The sequence below is a fragment of the Haplochromis burtoni genome, unplaced genomic scaffold (assembly GCF_018398535.1).
Source record: "Haplochromis burtoni strain Fernald_Lab_line unplaced genomic scaffold, NCSU_Asbu1 Contig_268, whole genome shotgun sequence".
In the NCBI taxonomy this organism is placed as follows: domain Eukaryota; kingdom Metazoa; phylum Chordata; class Actinopteri; order Cichliformes; family Cichlidae; genus Haplochromis; species Haplochromis burtoni.
The window spans coordinates 350001-365482 of record NW_024582629.1 but is presented as its reverse complement, the minus strand read 5'-3'; the positions used below and the strand labels follow the sequence as shown (position 1 = coordinate 365482).

The following is a 15482-nucleotide window of genomic DNA, read 5'->3' as shown; positions in this document are numbered from 1 at the left end:
AAAATTGCACCTTTTTTCAAATACTTCAAAGGAGTTTTAAAATTTGTATAATGTTGCACTTTTATTTACTTGAATTTTACTTTAAATACTTCGACATTTAAAGTTCTGCATAATGTTGCACTTTTATTTTGATGAATGTTACTTTAAATACTTCGACATTTAAAGTTCTGCATTATGTTGCGCACTTTCAGGATGGATATTTTGATAGTGGTGACAGCTAAACAGTGCTAAAGTTTAAATAAAGAGATATGCATTGTTGAACTGAGCAATATTTTGTGTGCAGTCTTTTTCTTGCATGCAAGTATAAGAGAATAGCTTTAGTGTTTTGTCTTTTTAAATTTGACTTTGAACTTATACAAAAACAGTTTAAAAAATAGATATATCGGATTTATATCGGTATCGGCAGATATCCAAATTTATGATATCGATATCGGACATAAAAAAGTGGTATCGTGCCATCCCTAGTCTTATTCAGGGTTCTAAAATAGCCTTACGGTAAATGGTTTGCCTGCTAAATATATATAACGGAATGCATGGCCATCTCTTATATAGAGTCTATAGGTTTGAGATAACCGTTTTGTCTTAAAAAAATTTTCCCAATTTTGATATGTTTATCTTTACAAGTTGGCGTTCCACAGTTCAGAAAAAAAGTCATAAAAATACATTTTTATACCTCCTTTATTTGAAGCGCCTCCACATGTATAAGGACCCTAACCCCTGGATTGGTGATGACTGAACACAGATGAAGTTTGGTTTGGGATTAGAGAAATCGCTGTCTAAAACAAGTGTGTATACCAAGACCTTTCAAAATATTACAAGAGTGAGTTATGGAGAGAGATTGCCTCAGACACAGTTTTTTTCCATATAACAATGAAAAGTGACCACACTTTACACCGTTGCACTATGTGTGTATGATTGTTTCATTCTGTGGAAGAATACAGATATTATTTGATGGATGCTTCCAAACAATCGGTTTTTAAGTGTCTATAGTGTTTGAAAGACAGAGTGGATATATGAGAAATGGTCGTCTCACTGGCCAAAAGAAAGTCTGCTTGTTGAGCATTTCTGAGCGAAAGCATAGCGCAGAGGGAAGCAGAGTGACCGTGGTCAATTCCCACAGACTCTCAGAGAGTGACAGGGTGGGTCCTTTCAGTGCAAATCCAATGTCTGTCAGAACAAGTAAATGAAGGAAGACTGGAGGACAAAACCAAAGAATGGGTTTAGAGAAAAAAATGTAGGAACTTTGATGAATCTGGGAAAACAAATAAGCACCAAAAGCAATAACAACAAGGACTCTGGAGAAAGTGGCTCAGTGCCTATCAAGAACCAAAAGAGCTCTCCTACTGAATTATCAGTTACCTGAATCATTCAGGGCATATTTAACCACCTCTGTTCATATGTGTGATTTACATGTGGCATCACATTTTAGGCTGAAAGCGTCTCTGATCAAAAGCTGACAAAGAACAGCGTGTTAACACTTGCAAGGTTTTAAAGATTAACACTATCATCCAAATACACCGTGAGGGAATAGAGGAGGCTGATTTATGAACAAAGTCTCATCAAATATTGAACAACACAATGCAAGATAAAGGAAGGAGGAGGACAGGCTGAGAGCAGGCAGGAGTCAACTACATGTTTGTAACTGGGATGTAAAAGCGAAAGGGGAATACACAAGGGGGAGAGACAGAGAGAGCTGCAGTTTGCATAAAGCAGAGTAATCAGATTGGGAGAGAAAAGGGAGGCGGGATGGGGAGGGAGGGAAAAAAAGAGGGTGGAAAAGGCGTGAGTGCGAAAGCCAAACACACACACAGTACCGTTAGGCTAAAAATGGGAAACGATGAGCATTATGTAAAATGGATTAATAATATAACTGTGAAAACTCTAATCACAAGTCCGAAAACTCTCCTCTTAGCCGTCATGGATGTCAGACTTGTCTCATCTTTGCGTCTTTGCCTTCTCCATCGTGTCACTCAACTCCTACACTCCTGCAACAACAATAGCTCAGTCAGTCTCCTTCTGCCGGCTGCGTCGCTCTCCTGTCTCTGTTGCTGGCCATCATCTCACATCTCGTCTTGACTTTTCTTCCTCTTGGGAGAAAAGCGGTGTAATAAGGAAATGAATTTCACCCCTCTGACAGAACAGTCGTTTTGTGCAAAACTCACAGTTCTCATTTCAGCCACTTACTTGAATTGTTCTTCAATATGACTGTTTTTTTCTCTTCGTCCATAATTTGTGCCGTTACCTATTTTGCTTGTAATTTCAGGAAGGAATTTAGATTTAATTTGGGTGGACTGTGGGGTAAGATGAGCCAGTGAGGAAGCCGATCCATCATCCGTATCCGAGCAGCCATACATACTTTTTTCTCCATTTGACACTTAATTTAGTTTAAGTTCTTCTTTTTCATCTTGATGCATTTTCATAAAAGGAGAAACCTTAACAATGAACTAGGCTGTAGTCATTTTTATAAGAAACTTCTCAAAGCTTTTCTTGGCATTACAGCCGCAGAACTGTGCAAATGCCTTTGAGCCAACTCTCATCATTTTGCCATGAAAATGGAAAATAGGTGCAATGATTTATTGACATTGAGCAAAAAAAAGGTATCTACAATTCTAATGAGCATGAAAGTCAATATTTGGTAGGATCATCTTTATTCTTCAACATAGCCTGAACTCTCTTAGGCAGTTTTCTTAAAATTTCTTAAAGTAGTCTTCAGGAATAGCCCCTGAAAGAGATTCAAAGCACTTTTTTGGAAGTTGGCTGCCTTTTGTTCCCACACTGCCAGTGGCGTGTCTAGAAAATTTTTGTTGGGGGGGCCAGGTAGGGGCACAGATTTGGAGAAGGGTGGCAGATGTAATTGGCAGATAATGTTTAAAAAAAATTCTACCAACCGTTAACCATAATTCAATAACCCTATAAACCTAATAACCGAATGCGCTTTTAACTCTTATTAGAATGAGATTTTAACCACTACGGTGCAAAGTTTTTAGATACTGCGTTGATAAAGTACAAGAGATACAATCAGTGCTTTGTCAGTGTTTACTCAGCATTCAAGGACAGCAATATTTGCATAGTATTTTTACTGACATATAGTGCACATATGTTTTGGGCAAAAACATTTTTAATATTAAAATACGAACATTTGTAACAAACAATTGACAAATTAGCCAATGCCAATGAAAACTTTATCTGCCTGTTAAAAAAAGAAGATAATCTTCTCACAAACTGGTGTTTGATTTTGAAACAGGAAAAAAGTGGGGAAACAACTGAAAAGACTAACATTTGAATAAAACCTGAAAGCAAGTAAATACTTTCTATGCTGCCTTATGGTAAAGCTGGACTGGGACAGAAAATCGGGCATTTTGACTACAGACCGGCCCACCAGGTATTAAAGCCATAAAGCCTTTGAATGAAAACAAACTGCTGTTGTGACAGTGATGTACAGTCTTGTTGGTATATGTATGATTTCTATACATTTTACGTCAGATAAAAACTTTGGTTGTAAGATTTAGATAATTATTTAATAAAAGCTAGATATTTTAAATGAGAATAAGAAAGAAAAGTATTTCTTTGTGCCCCCCTCTCCCTGTTAATGCCCTACCTGCCCCCTGGCAAAACTTTGCTAGACCCGCCCCTGCACAGTTACCAGCTGTCAGCTACTAGAAAAGGATCCTGGTGTTATTTGTCTCTCAGAAACAGTTCATAACTTCCCTTCAACTCATTCATGTCACCTAAAAGGTAAACCTGTTTCTCCATCACCTGTTCAGCTCTGATGATTCAGTAAGGACATCTCCTGGTTTCATCTTCATGTTTCCCTCTCACCAGATATACAAACCGACATCATGACCAGCAGCTTTACAGCTGTGGCTCCAGCAAACATCAGCTGATACTAGAAATTAATATTAAATAAATTCTAACAACAGCTGATCAAGCTTAAACGTGCTGCTGTTGTTTAACATCCGCTGGTTTCCTCTTTCTGGCGCAAAGTGGGCGATAAACAAACAAGAGAGAAAAGCCGATCAGCTGATCATTGATCAGTTTCATGATTGAAGTAGCAACAGGAGAGGAGGGGAGAGAATGAGAGAGAAGAGGCAGCTGTGCAGCAAGACACAGAATAACTCCAGCTTTGTGTCTTTTTTTCATTTAGCGAAAGTCCGGGACAAACTGCGTCTCTTCTCAGCTCAATACGAAACGCGTAATATTTTCTCTGAATGAGGGACCATTCCATTTTTTAAGGAGCCGTTGGCAACTCTACTAACTAACCTTATGAATAAAATAAAGTTCACTATCAGTAACATCATAGCACCCACCCAGCTGTATAAAAACTCCGTCAAGCTGGCTAGAACGCAGTACGAGTTATTGCAACTGAGGTAAAAAGTCAGCACAACGAAAATAAACTCCACCTAAACTTGGTTTATATCTGACCCAGATAGACTGCAGGTCATAACTTCTTACCTGAAGTTCAGTTCACCTGACACTCGGACCGGCGGCTGCCTCGGGTCTCTCCTCCTGCCTCCCCTTCCCTCATCCACCTGCTGGCCTCTGTGGAAGCCCCGCCATAGCCACCACCAAACAACTGAGTTATTTTTACACATCGACCTGCATCTGGCCAATCCACCACCTCTCATTGTTCATGCCATTACAAAAAAAATAAAAAAAAATAAGTCACCGGGCATATGCCCGGTATGCCCGATGGCCAGTCCAGCTATGTTAACCTGCAACCAAATCTGCAGCTCCATACAGCAATGTTACGACTTAGATTATATCTTATAACTCATAACTCTTATGTTAGCTGCCCTCAGTAGCATACTGTCTGAAATATTCGACGGCTGCAATAATTCTTTAAGTGTTATTTTTTCCTTGGTATTCTAATTTCACCGAAGTTTACTAAACTCAACAAACTTAATATTACTTACCGGGACATTTATTCTGTCCTCATTTTCTTTCACCGAAAAATTGTTTCCTGCAGTGCCGTCTTTCGTGCTTGGCTCTCCTACCTTTGCTAACGTGATGCACATAGCGCAGAAGCCGATGCTGCATTCACTTACACTCGGATATCTGAGCTTCACCGTGAAAACATAATCGACATTTGATATTTGATTGAATTTTATTGTTTTGCCTTTGGGGTGGCACCTGGGGTGGCCAGTCTGGTTGGGGGGGTGGCCTGTGCCCCCCCAGGCCACCCCGCTGGACACGCCACTGCACACTGCTTCAATAATGTTGAGGTCTGATCTCTGGGGAGGCCAATCTATGACTCATATATGCTTTTACTGCTTTCTCAGTAAGTTTGGGATTATCGTCAAGTTAAAAAAATGAAGCTGTGGGCAATCAAACTCGTTCCAGATGTTCATAATCTCATCAATTTAGAGAAGATCCAACACCACTGGCTGAAATACAGTCCCGAACCATAACAGAGCCTCCACTGTGTTTTACAGATGACTGTAAGCATTCACTGTTGTAGCTTTTCCTGATGCCCTGTGTACATCCTGACAATAATTTGAAGTATAAATGTCAAATTTGGATTCATCACATCAGACCTGTTTCCACTGGTCAGTTCTTGTGTAATTGTGTAATTTGGCACACCTCTGTCTCTTCTCCTGTTTCCCTTCCTTAACAGCGGCTTCTTGACAGCCATCCTTCCACTGAGAGCATTTCTGATGAGGCTTCAGTGAACAGCAGATGGAACAAATGAAGGGTCAGATGCATCTCTCAGGTCCTGTGTCAGGTCTATGCTGGATTTTTCCTCTTTCTTAAGAACATGACTTTCAGATGTTGTTTATCAGCAAACAATTTAGTTTTTATTATTTTTACCTGTCATTTCTTCTTTTGTCCTCCTCTTGTCAAGTTTCCTCTTTTTTAAGAGCCTGGATATGCCACATTTTCAACTAATAGCTCTCTGGAAATCACCTTGCTGGTACAAAAATACTATTTTATTCCTGTTAAACTGTATTATCAATCCAAAGTTTCCAAAGTCTTTTTATCTTTTAGAAATTTGGAACGAGCAATTCATGCGTTTGTTTTATCTCAACTGGATTACTGCAATTCACTGTATGTGGGTGTCAGTCAGTCCAGCTTGGCCTGGCTCCAACTTGTACAGAATGCTGCAGCTCGCCTTTTGACTCGTGTGAAGAAACACCAACATATTACTCCAGTGCTTGCTTCCCTTCATTGGCTTCCTGTGCGTTTTAGAATTAAATTCAAAATCGTACTTTTGACTTATTAAGTGCTAATTGGCCAGGCACCGGACTATTTGTCTGACCTATTGCAGCTTTATACGCCCTCTAGAGCCCTTCGATCAAGCGATCACCTGCTCCTTACCTTACATAAGTCTAGGATGGTTCATAGAGGAGATCGGGCTTTTGCGTTTGTGGCACCAAAAATGTGGAATGATCTACCGCTCCACATTAGAAAGGCCCCAACTGTTACTCTTTTTAAATCGCATCTTAAAACATGTTTTTTTTACTCTGGCTTTCAAAACTGTAAAACTGTGAAAGTTTGTTGTTGTCAATGTCATTGTTTAACTGTTACTTTGTACAGCACTTTGGTCAGCTCCCTGTTGTTATTAAACGTGCTTTATAAATAAATAAATGAAATGAAATGAATTATCTTTGGCATTTTTCTTAGATTCATCTAAAGAAATGGGAACAAATGATGTGTTTTGCAACAGGCTGCTGGTAACAAAGCGTCTAGATTCAATTTAAAATAGTTTTCTTGGTAAGTTCTCTGTTATGTGTGGATACAACACTGGTTATTGCCTTGAGTAAGGTGCCTTTTTTATGCTTGAATGATTCACAAGTCCTGAGAACGTGTTAAGAAACAAAGAAACATTCCTTGGAAAATGGTTTAGGTACGAGGAGAGGACAGAAAGTGAGTGAAAAAGCAGCCAATGCCCAAAGACAAACGTTGAATGACCTTCAGAAAGCCTGAAGCGCTATTGCTCGAGACCACTTTAAAGGGGCAAAGTCTGGATCTAACTGCAAATATGAACATGTATGGCGAATTAGGCAGTAAGTATTCCCACCTAGATGTTGGCGTATTTACCTTTGGTCTGATTTGAAAACAACATTTTTAACCTCTGGGTGGTCTTGGGTCGATTTGTGCCATTTTTCATTGTTCGTATACACGCCATTTCCACTGTGTTGAATGGAATATAGCGAAAGTCTGCAAAAAAAAGTTCGGTCACATTTACTGTTAAAATTTCAGTATGACTTCCGGAAATTAGCTTCAGTGGCTAAGCTAGCGATAAACTTACACTATTGGGCTTAGTGGTCGATTTGTGCCCCATTGAAACCCATTATAAACGCTTTTTTTCATTGCAGAATTATTACCATTAACGTCTGGGTGATTGCTTAACTTCCGGCTTCATTTTGGATTAGTGGCCTTAGAATTGTAATTTTTTTTATTTGGCCACCAGGTGGCGCCATTGCTCCACCTTTGACGCCTCCACCGTTTCCAGCGGGCTGCTCGAGACAGACACCCGGGAGAGGCAGACTCATTCCCCGCATGCAGCAGCAGCTTGGCCCGCTGCTCGTTTGGGACCATTTTCTGGCCCCAGGTCGGTTAGAGGGTGCATTTTTTTTTTTGATCAACAGAAAATGACGTATTTGTTGTCACGTGGTACCGGAAGTGTGTGCTGGAGATACCACGTGACAACAACATGCCCCGCGGCTGCGAGAGGCTTACCCGCGATTGAGGCACTCCTCCCGCTAAGCAGCAGACGATTCGCCGCCTGGAGGACATTTTCTGGTCGTAAAAAAAAATGTAAAAGTCGATCGAAATAAATGTTGGTGCCAATCTTTGATCCATCTAAAGGCCTAATTATAATAACAATCAAATATTATTTCAAATGTTTTTTATTTTAAATATTTAGTTTTTTGTTTTTTCGGGCAAAAAAACAGGGCACTCATGTAATACAACTGGGATTTAAAGGGTTAAAATCCGCGAAATGTAATTGAAACTTGATATGAATATTTCAAGGAGAAGTAGGTCTGAAAGACTGGAAAAAAAAAGTGGAAAAAATATTAATATTAATTTTTTACAGCGCTTTTTAGGGCGTGGTCGATTTGTGCCACTTAGTAGTAATAATAGTGTAAGTATTTTTTTAAGACCCCCCACGGGTTAAATGATTACTCTTTCAGGAAGCTAAAGGGAAAGTGCTAGTTGCCCTGCTGCAGTACTAAGTTAGCATCCAAAGAGAGTCGCATTAAACAGCCCAGAACTGTTGTCTCAGTCTGACGGTGAGAGTAAACTGTGCTGAGACGTGCTTATGATGAGCAAACAGCTACGTGAAAACTGTGAACCTATCCATTAGCATCTAAACATACAGAATATTATGTAATGCTAAGCTAGGTCTTCGTAGAAATATTTTATCAGTGTCATGCAATCCTACAATTGCTATAAATCATGATCTCCAGACAAACATTTAACATGCATGCAAGGTAAGAGCAGAAACGAAACACAGCTTAAGATTTCAGAAGTTGGTGAGTCTCTCTGCCCTTGGGACATCAGCACTGCAGCATGATGATTAGACCCTATGAGAAGAGTATTTCCATAATCCTGGTCGGATGTGGGTCCAAAGACAGTAATGAAAGGTAGTAATGAAGAATCAGGAACTGATTAATCATGATAATGATGACAGAGACGGATGTCCTCCTTAGACCCCTAGAGGGCAAAAATGGATGGATGGAGAGGTTTACAGAAAAAGTTAATGGCTAACAGTCATCCCTATTTATATCCGTCTCTTCTATGATATTCTTGTACATTTTGCTATTTGGCAAAGTTGTAGTAATAACCTATTAATACCAAAACACCATGCATGTTTGGGTGAGTAAGTCAGAGTCACGTTTTTGGCAACACCAGTTATAAAGGCTGCAGGAATCATGTTTGATCTGCCCAAAATTTGTCATCCCCACTGTAGTTTATTAGATTATACTACATCACCTTTTAAAAGATCTTCCTGTAAATGTCTTATCCGTGCATGTTGCCGTTTTTCTCTTGTTTTGGCCACAGAAAGCACATCCCCAGCACACTACACTGGAAAGACCTTATGGCCAGTCGTTTCAGCTCATTTTCATATTTCTTTTTGTCAATCTCTCTCTCTTTCTCTCTCTTTTTCTCTCAGTCTTTCCCTATGTAGGACAGTGCATGTGTATAGATATATTTTCAGTGTATCGGTCCCCGGAAAGTAGAATTGGAGATCATCCAAGGAACAGATTGTCCCACTTTTACGTCCTGAAAAAGTGGAGCGGCCAAGTTCTGTCCTCTATATCCCTCTCTTTGACTGGGTCTCCACCCTACAGCCTTTTTCATACGACCAATGACGAAGAACCGTCAAGAACACGCCGGGCCTCCTCCAGTGTAAAATGGACAGAATGAGCCACTAACATGGAGAGGAGAGGGCAGTTAGGTTTATATGAATGGTCTGACGTATGAGTTTACGGGGGAAGGGCTAAGCTGAGATCTACCCTGCATCATCATCAGCTCTCATTAAGGCTGGACAGCATAATTAAAAGATCCTGTGAGTTTTCGTGTTTACATTCTCCAAAGCAAAAGTTTAAAAAGATCCACAGAGGAATTTATTCGCTTCATTTACCCTTGCAGTGACGAGGCTTGGCATTTTCAGGCTGTAATTAAATCCGTGCCTCATAAAATCCAGCGAAATGCGAGTGTTTAATCGACAATCCTAGCATACTGGATTCATTTTAAAGACGGGTAACAATGCCAGCAGTAGATACATCCTCTGTGCACCCAGAGACTGGCAATTCCCGCAGCGAGGATGGAGGTGGGGGATGGTGGTGGTGGGGGGGTGATCCTATCAAACACAAACAGATGCGTTTAAATCAGCTGCTTATCTCATGCTGATCAAACAAAAAAAACGATAATACTGCTATTGGGTGATTAAATGGATGATTAAAATAATTACCCCCCAGCTCTCCATTTCACATAAAACATCCTTCTTCTTTCATCTGCAGGCCAAAAACCTCACCAAGGACTGCCCTTCTTGTTTCTCTTCGCAGAAAGGGGCCACAGTTGTGCCCCCCATAAGTTACTTGCAGCTCACCTGATGTTTCGAGCACAGTCGATAGTTCTTTAAGGAGCAGTCAAACACATCTGTGCTGGAAAAATGTCCAGAGGAAAGCAGCGTTAAGCGCCAGACCAGTCAGCCCAAGCCTGGCTGGCGGTCTTGTGTAGATCAAAGTGGGCTATCTTTCCCCTCAGACTGGATATAATTGGGTCAGGTGGAGCGTGCACTGAGGGCCTCGCTTGGGCTAAACTTGGTTGGTTGGGCCGGGAGACCTCAATGCAGCACAGATTTAGGAGTGAACATCCCCCGTGCTATTTCTGAGACTTCTCTCTAACTATAAACATTAATCTGATAGCACGGCTTAAGTTGTGTTGTTGCCCACGCAACAAAGCAACAAGAAAAAAGGAAATCTAAATCAGGGTTCTTCAGCTTCTCCTTTTTTTGGCCCATGACCTTGTTTTCATAAGTTATGGTTAAGTTTGTGTGATAACAGCAGAGTTTTTGTATATTTTAAGATCTTTTGACTGTGAATATAATATTAAAATGCTCCTCCATCTGAAGACAGAGGACCCTCCCTAACTTAAAATCTGCACTTTCACGCTTCATGTAACATTACACCAGCATATTCTGCATGCAGGTTTGCTATTAAACACCCTAATCGAGGTCCATGTGCGTGTGTCCTGTAGCAGCGCTGAATCCAAGCTTGTTTTGTGCAACCGGTGTGTGCTAGTGGATTGAACCCAGTGTCTTCACCAGCTTGACTGCTTCACCTAACTGCATTAAACTGTGGTGCAGTGCTGACACGTACAGTACCAAACATCATACAGCAGTCGTGTTTTTTCAACAGTACCCTCTGTTGTCTGCTAAAACACGAGCTTCCCTTTCACTCGCTGCAAACGGAGTTACAAAAAGCTCATTAAAATGTCAAGAAAGCAGAGACTTCAGAGGCGACTGTACAGCAGGTTTCCTTCTGTTTCTCAACAACAAAAGAAGGAGCAGGAAGAGCAACAGCGAAGAAGTCAAAACATTTCCAACCAGGATAGGCGTCCTTGCATTCAGCAAGCTTTTCAAGGAAACCCTTTTCTTTCTATACTAATGGCAGAGCTCCTGCCTTAAAGCGTTAAATGCAATGAAAAGCATGCCACAAGCAAACTAGTCAGACATACGGACATGAGTGCAGGTTTTGCGGCTTTGGGGTGGATTTTATGGCCACAAATTAAGTGTCCGCTAGTGACAGTTTTACTTACCTTGCACGTCCAGCGACTTAAAGATAACGCTGAGAGACAAAAATCAACAAGGTACTAATAAATGCTGTTAGACATGGCTGACAAAGTGAGAACCATGTCAGTGGCTGTCAGGACCCATTAAAGTTTATCCACCTTCCATGTAACAGAGCATAATTCATCCTACAGTCTGGATAAGCCTTCATTATTAACTTTGCAATTTCACTTTATACCACTGTGTTCTCCGAGTCAAGAACTTTGTAATAAATCTTAATCTGAAACCAGGAACAGTTAAGCTAAAAGAGAAACACGATCTCTAACATTTATCCCTGCATGGTAGCAAATGGGAACACCACTTCTTATTTTCTTTTCCAAACTAAGGTTAGATGTTGGACAATAAATACATGTTTTTTTTCTTTTTGCACCTGTTCTTCAGTGTGACAAGATGTGCACCACCTCATTACAGCTCTGAAGTGAGCCAGAAGGGCCTGGAAAAAAAGCAACTGAAGGAAACAGTGAGGTTAATGAGCTGAAACAATTATACTAAGACCTAAAGGTGTGCGATCACCCACTTGCGCTGGAGCTCTGTCACCTTATGATGTATTACTTCTGTTTTTATGTAATAAAGAAGATTGAACTCTCACTTGGTTTCTGCAACAACAGCTGCCAAGAACACAGAAGTGTGTTCCTCCTTTTTTTAAGATGCTTGTAATCAGGGCATCTGAAATGCAGCTGCTACTCTCTGAGACGTCTTCGTTAAACAACTGCGACTTAATGGTTCAATCATTAATTTGAAGTTGCGTTCAGAAACGGTAAAGCTCAAGGTGTTTGAGTTTTTCATTATGGCGGATATGTTGCAGTTTGCTGGCATCTATTTTCATGGCTTACGGCAACTCTCCAGATCTTTCCCCTTGGGGAAATCTCCCTGTATGTAATAATGAAAAGCCTGCAGAGTCAGGGGAAACAACTCGTCTCTCCTGTTTCTTCTTAATGAGCACAGCAATGAGACTCTATCGACTCCACAAATAACAATTAGAAGTGCATTAAAAAATTGCTTTTCAGGGTTATTTGATGACAACTAAATGTTAAGCAGAGAGTGAGCCAGGCCAGTTTTTTGTTTGTTTTTCAATCAGATTTTCAGATCAGATTCCCCTGATATACACGGCACTTAATATTTGTGTGTACGTGTAAAATATGCGCAAGTTTATTTTGCTTATGTATTGGTTTTTCATAGCTCCATACCCCTGTGGGACTGATTTACAGGGTATTTTGTTTCAGGGTTTGCATTTCTGCTTCATATATATACAGTAGAAGCTTGTTGCTAATGGAGCCTAGCTATATACTTCCACAGCAGTAAGCTGTCACTGGAAATAGTCGCTCAGAACGTCTGTTTTTTTGTCCTACACTTGCTCCATACCAAACCCTGGGGAATTGCAGGGCTGTATAGCATTGTCACATCTGCTACACTGACCAGGCTGCTAATGGACTCCCGCTCTTCCCGATTGAGGAGGACAGGGCAGGAAAGAACACCAGGAGACGGGGCAGGATGAATCGGAAAACTTGATTTCTGAGACGCTCATCTCCGCTGACACATCGAGCCGTTTGGCTGGTCCAGCGTATTTCATCTTCCACTCAATTGCTTCATAATCACATTCTCTTTTGGTGTTACTCACATATTATGTATAATCGCTCAGTCCCTTACTGGCATTGATAGTGTCGCCCAGCTTCCTTTTGTTCCATTATGATCAATTGTTCTGTGTTTTGAGGAGGCCATTAATCTTCCATTGCCCACTCTGCTCCAAATTGCCCTCTTTGTTTATTTTCTCCTTCTCCCAAATGAATTCCCCTCAGTGCAATTCTGCAATAGAAAAAAGTATGCTTTTAAAGCCAGCGTTGCTTGTTGTGCATTAGACAGTCAGGCCAGTCTTAGGAGGTTGTGCGAAGTCAATTAAGTGGTATCTATAGGATGAAAGGGCACAGAGTTGGAATGCATCGCTGTTGCATAGCTCTAGCTAATACTCTGGTGCACTTTTTTCACCCAAGCCTGAACCAAATGAGGCGTTTAGGTGTATGTGTGTGTGGCTGCATGCGCATGGCAATCGGTTCTCTAGGGTCCTTAGAGGGTTTCCACCTTTCCACCAGCTGACACCAAAAATACTGCGAGCAGGCAACGATTTTGACAAGTCACAGCTAAACAAGTGTGTGAAATGTGGGTGTTGATGAGCTCCCGTTTGATTCTGCTCACCTTTCCATTTCAGCGCCTTTTTCTTTCTGAACTCATCCCAGCAGAAGTGTCTGGGTGGTAGTAATACAGGCATGTAGGTAGCTTTTATATAAGCATAAGTATTAACCGTTTTTTTCTCCAAACGTCCACTTCTAACATACTCTATCAGCTATTCCACCATTTCTTGTATTCATGGATCACTGTCATATTACAGGCCATAACTGACTTTGTAAATGGGGTAATAGTGAGCGATAGTCACAGTCCAAAAATGTATGGTTATAACTCAAAGTGGAGTCAGATTAACAGCTCCTCTAGAACAAATGGTTCTCGCTAAGCTCTGGGCCCAGGTAGCTCTTCATAATGTTAAGACCTATTTAGCTAATTTGGCTTCACCTAAGAACGTGGACAGAGTCAAGAGTTTCTGTGTTTTTCCAATGAGCCAAGCAGGAACTGAGGGCGAGGTATTAAAAGATACGCCTGTCCCATTGTTGTAAACAGTCCACATGTGTAAATATGTACCTTCTCTTAATCAGAGCACTCCCACAGGATGACGGCTCTAGGGGTGCCACGTGGTCTGCAGCGACACATTCCCCAACCCTTCATTCTCCCCTCTGTTTGCTGTTTTTTGTTTCATCATGTTAACATTGACAGTGTCTTAAAAACATCCTCTAGATGAAGTGAAGGTTAAAGCCAGAGTGCATATATTATGTTTAGAACGTAAATAAAATGCTCTGAGTGGCAGAGGGCTGTGCTGATGGAGGCTGACCAACAGCACAGTGTTTAACAGGAAGGTATTTTGTGGACTCTTTGGCTCCTGGTCCCAAACCCCCGGGGGGATCTAGGAAGCCACCTTGAGAACCACTGACTTTCAATTTTCTTTGCACAGAGTCGAGTAACAACACAATTTATCTCACTGTACTAAAAGGAAGGTCAAGGTCACAGTATAATAGCATCGGCGAACTCGGCATTAACCTTTAAGCCTGTATTTGGTGACAAAGGGGAGAAAGAAGAATCACAATTTTCTGCAGGACAGAAAAACCATCTGCCCGGCTAGAATATCACCTAAACAGGCAGTGTTGTAACCGAACTTCCAAGGTTTACATCTCCTGTGAGCAAACAAATGCATAACGATCGTTCCACATGCTGATTGCTGTTACTTTATCTATTAAAGAGTGCATTACATTAGAGCAGTCTGCGCTCACTGATTCGTCCTACAGCTGTGAGGGAGTAATTTGCTCAGTTGCTACAGACTTTTCTTTAGAGGCACTGTGACTTTTTTTTGTTTGTTTTCTGTCCCACTTTTCTCATCCTACATAAAACATGTGAATTAGACCTCAGAGGACATGCATGCCCCCCCTCCCCATCACAATTTCAGCAGCTTCTCCTTCATAAGCACTGTGACTTTCACCTCGCCGCTAAAGATCATTTCCTTCTATCCTTCTTTTCCATTTCCGTTCACACAATAAAGATGTTAATACTCCTTTGTATTGCAAACACTTTATATTAGTTTAGTTGTGTGATACACACACACACAGACGCACAGCAGTTCTCCTTCAGTTACATTCTGTAAGTATCGAGGAACACAAAAAACTAAATACCTCTTGGTCTGTAGTTCAGGCTGTGTTGCTCCTTGTTGTATCCGTAGTGACCTCCTTCATAAACCACAAAGAGAGTAAAAAGGGACCAGGATTAAAAAAATGAGAGAAAGATCCAGTCAGTAAAACATAGATGAGGGGGGGAAATGAAAAAGTGATTTGCCTTTTTCTCTTTCAAAATCACATTTTCAAGCCTTCTAGTCTTTAAATATGCATCGGTATGAGCCAGCCCGAGCCCCTGTATTGTGCAGCTTCCCTTTCTCTTTTTCATTCACACACACACAAACACACACACTCTTTCACCTACTCTATGCCCTGGTATAGCTTCTCTCTTCCCCTCCCTCTCTCCGTGTTGCACACACATTCATGCACTCCCTCTCCAGCATTGCATACTCTCTTTCTGTCTTACTTCAGCTGCT

At 41.0% G+C, this 15482-nt stretch overlaps 1 protein-coding gene across 4 annotated transcripts in view; it reads right to left on the bottom strand.

Annotated features, from left to right (window-relative positions):
* LOC102309458 (SH3 and multiple ankyrin repeat domains protein 1) overlaps positions 1-15482 on the bottom strand; it is a 54599-nt gene extending 39117 nt beyond the window's left edge. For 3 of the 4 annotated variants that reach the window (XM_042227559.1, XM_042227558.1, XM_042227560.1), the window contains exon 1: positions 15067-15482. The gene's annotated coding sequence lies outside the window, so the exon portion shown is untranslated. The remainder of the gene's footprint in view (positions 1-15066) is intronic. The other variant, XM_042227561.1, reaches the window with a different exon arrangement.